The 6,712-nt window shown below is 43.9% G+C and overlaps 1 pseudogene; it reads left to right on the top strand.

Annotated features, from left to right (window-relative positions):
- The first annotated feature begins 3,301 nt into the window (after window positions 1-3,301).
- On the top strand, window positions 3,302-3,418 carry LOC136642294 (5S ribosomal RNA; annotated as a pseudogene).
- Window positions 3,419-6,712: the final 3,294 nt, after the last annotated feature.

The following is a 6,712-nucleotide window of genomic DNA, read 5'->3' as shown; positions in this document are numbered from 1 at the left end:
GCTGTCCACGTAATTGGCTTTCAAGCAGGACTAGCCAGATTCATGGGAGAGAAGAGGTTTTTCAATGGCTGTTAGGCGGGCAGGCTGTGTGGTACTTCCATGTACGAAAGCAATGCAGCTCAGCAGATCACTTGCTGGAGAACAACTTGGAAGGGCTTCTTCATGTCTTGCATGAAGGCATCTGGTAGGCTGCTACAAGGCTTCTGGATTAGATTAGCTGAACAAGCAGGGTGGTTCTTCCCTGATTATAGACTCACAGCCTAACCTACTTTCAAGGGCTGATACAGCCACAATACAGGTCTGATGTAAGGGAACAAATGTTCCCTTACCTCAGCAATTTTTAATGTTTTTCTTCTCATGGCACACTGATCTTTTTGCCTCTTGTGATGTCACTTCCAGCTTCTGGGACACCTGTCTGGGTTCTGCGGCTCTCTTTTTAGGGCCACTGTCTGTTGTAATAAATTGTATTCCCCTGTTCCTCCTGCTGGCAGAGGGAGAGGGGCAGACAATGGCCCTAGAAACAGAGCCGCAGAACCCTGGAGAGTTTTTCAGTTATTTTCAACCGCTGTGCTCCAAACTCCTGTGGCACACCTGGGAGCCTTTTGTGGCACACCAATGAGCCACGGCATGCCGGTTGAAAATAGCTAACTTGGAGGGCTCTGTCACTGTCCCTTGCATTGCAGGATGCAGCGCATGCCCCATTGGCATGGCTGTATCAGTGCTGGAAAGTTGGATAGGATTGGGCCCTCAAATGTTTGCCCAGTTTTAATTCAGGGGAAAATGTCTTTCTAAGACACCTGGGAAACAGTGTTCTATTGGAGACTGACCATGCTTTGCTGATGAGAAGTCTTTACTTTTATTAGAATGGGGCTTAAGACAAGAATGCCTGCACTTTTCCAGATGTGGTCCCTTGAGGTTCTGCTGCTCCTGCTTGTGGCCCTTCTGCTAGTGTGATTTCCATCGCCTCACCAGTGAGAAAAGGCTGAGTTTCTCTTAGGCAGGCCAGTCCAAGTGTTGGTTTAATGTAGAACACAACTTTCCATTCACCACATTGCCATTCGAGTGCTCTGCTGCCTTTTGATGAATTGCCCTTTGCTGAGCAACAGTGAAAACTGCAGTGATTAAAAGTGAGGAGAGAGACATACCAAGAGGGAAACTACCTGTTTGTGTTGACAAAAAGCAGAGTCAGGCCCAAAATTGCCTCAGAATTTGAGCAAGGTTCCACACAGTCCCTAAAAACCACCACCATCAGAGTTGTGGAGATCTTTTCATGTTGTGAGGCTCTCATATCAACACTGGGCTGCGCACCAGAGATTTGGATTTCACCAGAATAATGGGTTGCAGTTCAATAAATTAAATGTAAGCTAACCAACGGATTGAAGCCTCCTCTCATACAGAGTTGAGATGCCACCATTTCACCACAGAGCCTACCATGTGTTTTACCTCACACCTGCACCAAACGTGAGGTAAAATGCCCCTTATTCGTTAGCAGAAAAATATGGATGACCAAATGACACTAGGATAGTTGGTCTTCTGGTTGGGTTGGCTTTATTTATACAATAGAAGGGCAGAGGCATTCCTGGAGGGGGGGGAGCAAAGCAGTAAGATTCTGCAGGCGCAAGGGCGCCTGTGTAAAGTGGACCCTTCCCCTCAGCTTCCGAGCCGTTGTGAGAGCAAAGGTGAGAGCATGCTTTCTCAGCCGCAACTGGCTTGGAAGCTGAGGTGGAGGGGCTGCTTTACATAGGCATCCCGGTGCCTGAAGTAACTTACTGCTTTGCCCCTACTTCCAGGAATGTCTCTGTAGAAGACAGTGGCGTTACTAGGGGGGTGCGGGCCGCACCGGGTGACGCGCAAGGGGGGGTAACGTGCACTGGGGGGATGACACGCTAAAATTGCAGTTTTAAGAGCAACACCATCATGCCATACACCATTGGATGCGGAATTTCCAGTGGAATGCAATGCAGAAAACCAGAGTGAAATAGCTCCTTTCCTTCAAAAGTTATGGCCAAAAAACCAGAAAGAAAAACTGCATGGAGCCCTATGGAAAGTGAAACCAAGTCATATCGTGTGTTTACTCGCGATTAGGCAAACTTACCTTAGTGCGTCGGAAAGGGCAAGCTGAGAGGAATCCAACGACACCAGAATTGTCCTGATCCAATGAATGCAGCCAAAAAAAAAAAAAAAAACACCCGAGAAAGAGGTCCCTCCCTCCCAGCTGCGAATGTATTGAGCCCTATGGAAAGCAAACTCAGCCACAGGGTCCCGTTTACTCATGAGTAGGCAGACGTGCCTTGGCTTGTGATCAGGCCAGGCAAAGGGAATGTGAGGACACCAGAATGGTCCTGATCTGATGGAACTAGAGCGCAACAAATGCTCCAGAAGGCAGCCTCCCCCCCCCCCCACTAAAAAGGACTGGTAAGGGGAACGTTTTCTATTTTGCACTTGTAAAGCCAGGTGGGTCTTTATCTTGATATGCTTGAAACAGAAGAACTTTAAACTGGGCACTGGGGAGGGCTGGAAATCTCACTTATTCTTTTTTGGGGGGGTGTTATTGCAGGCAGGCTACAGAGAAAATTCACTTGGTGGAACAGGGCTGGCTCCCCCTTATTTAATTATTTCTTTTATTTTAATTTAACAATTTATAATTATTTATTTTAATTTGCTTGATGATGTCACTTCTGGCCATGACATCACTTCCAATGGGTCCTGGACTGACTGTCATTCAAAAAGTGGGTCCCGGTGCGAAAAGTTTGAGAACTGCTGCAATAAGGCGCTAGTGAGTTGACATGGGGTGTGTGTGTTACTCTACAAGTTTTCAAAATCACTAATCAGAGTTTGGAGGGATAATCCCAACATGTTATATATCAATCAATGCGTAATTTCATGCAGAATGCAATGAAACAAACTGCATTGAAATATCTGTGTTCTATCAAAAGGTACAGCCAAAAAACAGGTGGGGGCGGGGCGATGGTACATCACCACGCCCACCATCTGGGGTGTTGCCCTGCCCACTGCATAGGGTGACGCGCAGGCCTCCCGCACTGGGTAACACGAATTCTAGTGATGCCACTGGTAGAAGTCCATTCATAGCTGAGGAGGTACAAGAAGAACAAGGGTTTGAATGGAGCTGGCCGTACCATGAGGCACCCGGCTCAGGCTGCAGATTTGGGCCCTGATGTACATATGCAGGAAAATGAGATGGAGATAAGGTGGTTGAACGGAACGTACAACTTCAGAATACAGGCGCTTGCTACATGTGCTAGTCTAGCATTGTTCTTAATCCAATTCCTGATGTGGTTGAGACAGCAACTGTTACCCTGCACATGCCCGATCTCGTCTGATCTTGGAAGCTAAGCAGGGTCAGGCCTGGTTAGTACTTGGATGGGAGACTGCCTGGGAATACCGGGTGCTGTAGGCTTATACCATAGTCTTTCGAGACTGAAGGTTGCCAACCATAAGATGTGGTTGATTTTCATGTACAGGCCTTTTTTTACATGGGGAGCATTCAGTACTCTGATGTGGTATAGCCAAATGCTAACACCTCAGCATTCTATCAATTCCTGTGTAAACCAAACCATGTGCATGCATGTGTATGTAAGAGTGCATGTGTAAAGCTCTGAGTCTGAAGAACTCTGCAGAGTTTTTCCAAAGAGTATCCAGACACATACAGCACACGTTGAACAAATTTCAGATTTATTGAAAGTAAACATTTGCATCGGCTACAACATTATAACTGTTAACAAAGCTGAAGAAAAGAGCTTAAATAGCAATAGAAAGCAAGTGCAGTAAAAAGTGAATAGAGAAAATATTTGGCCTTAGTGATCTTTTGGCAGTATTTACAGTATGTACAAATTGTTAAATATTTGTAATAATTTGAAGGCACCATAGGCTAAAATAGGCTGCAATAATATTTTGTGCACAAAAGTCAAGATGTTTGTTGGAAAACGGGCTGTTTAGTTAATAGAAACAGAAGCCTACCTTAATGGGTAAATAAAGGAGTGGCTGCATTTTCTTTAAAATTCAAAGATACAGTTTAGTATTGGGTCAATTTTTACAAAACCGTTTTAAAGAGTGCAAAATGATGCAGGGTGAGAGTGTATAAAGATTCCATTTTATTTGATTTGTTGGCAGTAAACATTTGATGTTACCTATTTATTTGTCAACAGATTTTCACGGTCTAGTTTTTGTTTCCTAACAGCTACTTGAAATGTCTTTGTCTACAAAATACTAATACTTAATCTACCCCACTGAACTACAAAATCCCTATGCAAAGTCGAACGAGTAGTAATGTACATCTGTGCTGCCGATGGGCAGACTTTAAATTTAGCAAGAAGCAAATGGCAAGTATTCCATCCATTTATATGCTAGGTCTAGGCTTTTTCATTCTGTTTAGTCTCATTAGTGAATGGACAAAACAGTAAGCACATCACACACCACAAATTAGAAACAGAAGCCATATCTACACGACAAACTTATATCAGTAATAACATCACTTTAACTGTCAGGTTTCCCTTTGAATAATTCTGGGAATTAAATTTGATGAGAGTATTGGGTGTTAGAAATTCCTGCTCCTCACCTGAACCACCATTCTCCAGGAAAAAGAACTAAAACAGTTTAAGAATGCAGTGTAGATATACCCACATTCTTACAAACTAGTAATAGCAAGCCAGAATCCAAACTCCTGATTTCTTTCCCTTTCAAATCTTAATTTCCTTGTAGTTATAGGAATGAGATGACCAGTTGCACCAGAGCCAAAGACTCCTGTTTCTTTGAGAGTTGCATAGAGGAGGTAATTTCAGGAAGTTCAGCTTTTCTCACTCCTGTATTAGTGACAAGCTGCACCCGCCAAAAATGTTACTCCTGCATGACTATTTCAAAGTACAAGATTTTGGTCTTCCTTTATACATGGCCTCCCTAGTCAAATGAGAAATCAATGACAGTTGTATTGGTGGTGGGTAGAGTTGTCAGTTTCGGACCCCAAGAGAAGTAGTGTACCTATAAGCAGGGACCAGACTTGTTAGGCGGGCAGTCGGAAGTTGTGTTCTACCAACTGTACAACAGAAAAAGACCTGGAGGAATTCGGACAGGACTTGGGCATGGGCCATGAGTTTCTAGAACATAAGAACAGCCCCACTGGATCAGGCCATAGGCCCATCTAGTCCAGCTTCCTGTATCTCACAGCCGCCCACCAAATGCCCCAGGGAGCACACCAGATAACAAGAGACCTCATTCTGGTGCCCTCCCCTGCATGTGGCATTCTGACATAGCCCATTTCTAAAATCAGGAGGCTTTTGAAACTGATTCTGTTCTAAATAATTAACACACACCCCCAATTGGAACCCCAAATCTGGAGCCTTCCTTGTACACCACAATGTGCAATGGCATTCTTGTATCTTAGGCTCCTCCCATTCACTATAAAGGAAGGGACAATTTCATTGGTCAAAGGGATTCACACTTGGAGCTGTTCCTCTTCATTTAAGAACTTGGAAGCGGCAGAAGCTCCACTGGGCTGTTAAGTGTGTCCCAATGCTTACAAGTAATCCCAGGATCGGGTCCGCAAAGGTCTGTTCTGATATGGAACAGTACAGGGGTGGCCCGGTATTGAAGTGTTTCATTCAATGTCCTGCTCATGTTTCAGTGCATCCTGAAAAAGCTTTCTGTAGTGAACCAGACTATGAGGGTCAAAGTAGACATTCAGCAGGTGACCTAGATTTGAGAACCCAGCTTGTCACCAAATAGGTGCAAAGCCAGAGTGGAGAAGGTGTGATAACTGTGATTGGCAAATGAGAAGCAGTGGGGGGCAGGGGGCGGGAGGAAGGTCTTAATGTTTCCTTGCCCATGGTTGGTCTGTTTTATCCTTCATACTAATTGCTTTCCCCCACAATGTAGATAGTTCAACAAGGCTGTGGTTCAACAAGGCCCTCCCACCTCCTGTTTCTCCACTGCAAATCACCTCCCATACTGCTTTGGGTTCGAAGACCTGCTGTCAAACATCCGGTCAGACCAGAGTTGCACTCTTACTCTGAAGCAAAAACAAGAATTTTTTTTTTAAACAAGTGCAAACCTCACCAAAGAAGTTAACTTACAATATCCATGTGATTAGGATTTATTTCCAGATGAGCGTATTCAGGATTGAGATGTTAATGCTATATTTTAACACTGGAAGTGTTGATAATTTTAGTTGGTCTCATATGCTCCAGTCTGAACAAACATTATAAATACTTCAAACTAACACTGTAAGATACCATATGAAAGCCCCCTGCAGCACCCTTCATGACTTGTGTAGATTCTCCTGCTCTAGAGAACTCAATTAGACCATTCACCCAAGGCAGCAATTCAAAGCTAGAAGATCTAGCTTTTCCCTTCTCTGTTCTTTGTGCCACTTTATGATTATCCTTACTTTGTTAAGACTTATGGAACCTATTTTAAGAATTCAACATGGCTGGAAAGAAATAGAAAAAGTAAAATAACAGAGCTATTTAGTCCAAAGATTAATGTGGGAATAGGGTTGTGAACTTTTCAACCAACCTCCTTTGCTGGACTTTTAATAGCCGTTTGATATGTGTGAATTAGCAGGGAAAGCTTTTCACAGCCCAGAACACAGTATGGGCTGTGTTCATCTGGGCTTTTTGCCTCTATGAACAAAACATCTTATTTAGATGATGTTAGGCCTGACTGTGTCATCTCCTGGATATGGATCAATTGAAGTAAT

This window comes from Tiliqua scincoides, chromosome 2, assembly GCF_035046505.1.
Source record: "Tiliqua scincoides isolate rTilSci1 chromosome 2, rTilSci1.hap2, whole genome shotgun sequence".
Classification (NCBI taxonomy): Eukaryota; Metazoa; Chordata; class Lepidosauria; order Squamata; family Scincidae; genus Tiliqua; species Tiliqua scincoides.
Note: the sequence above shows the minus strand (reverse complement) of the source record. Positions and strands in the feature narration are given on the sequence as shown.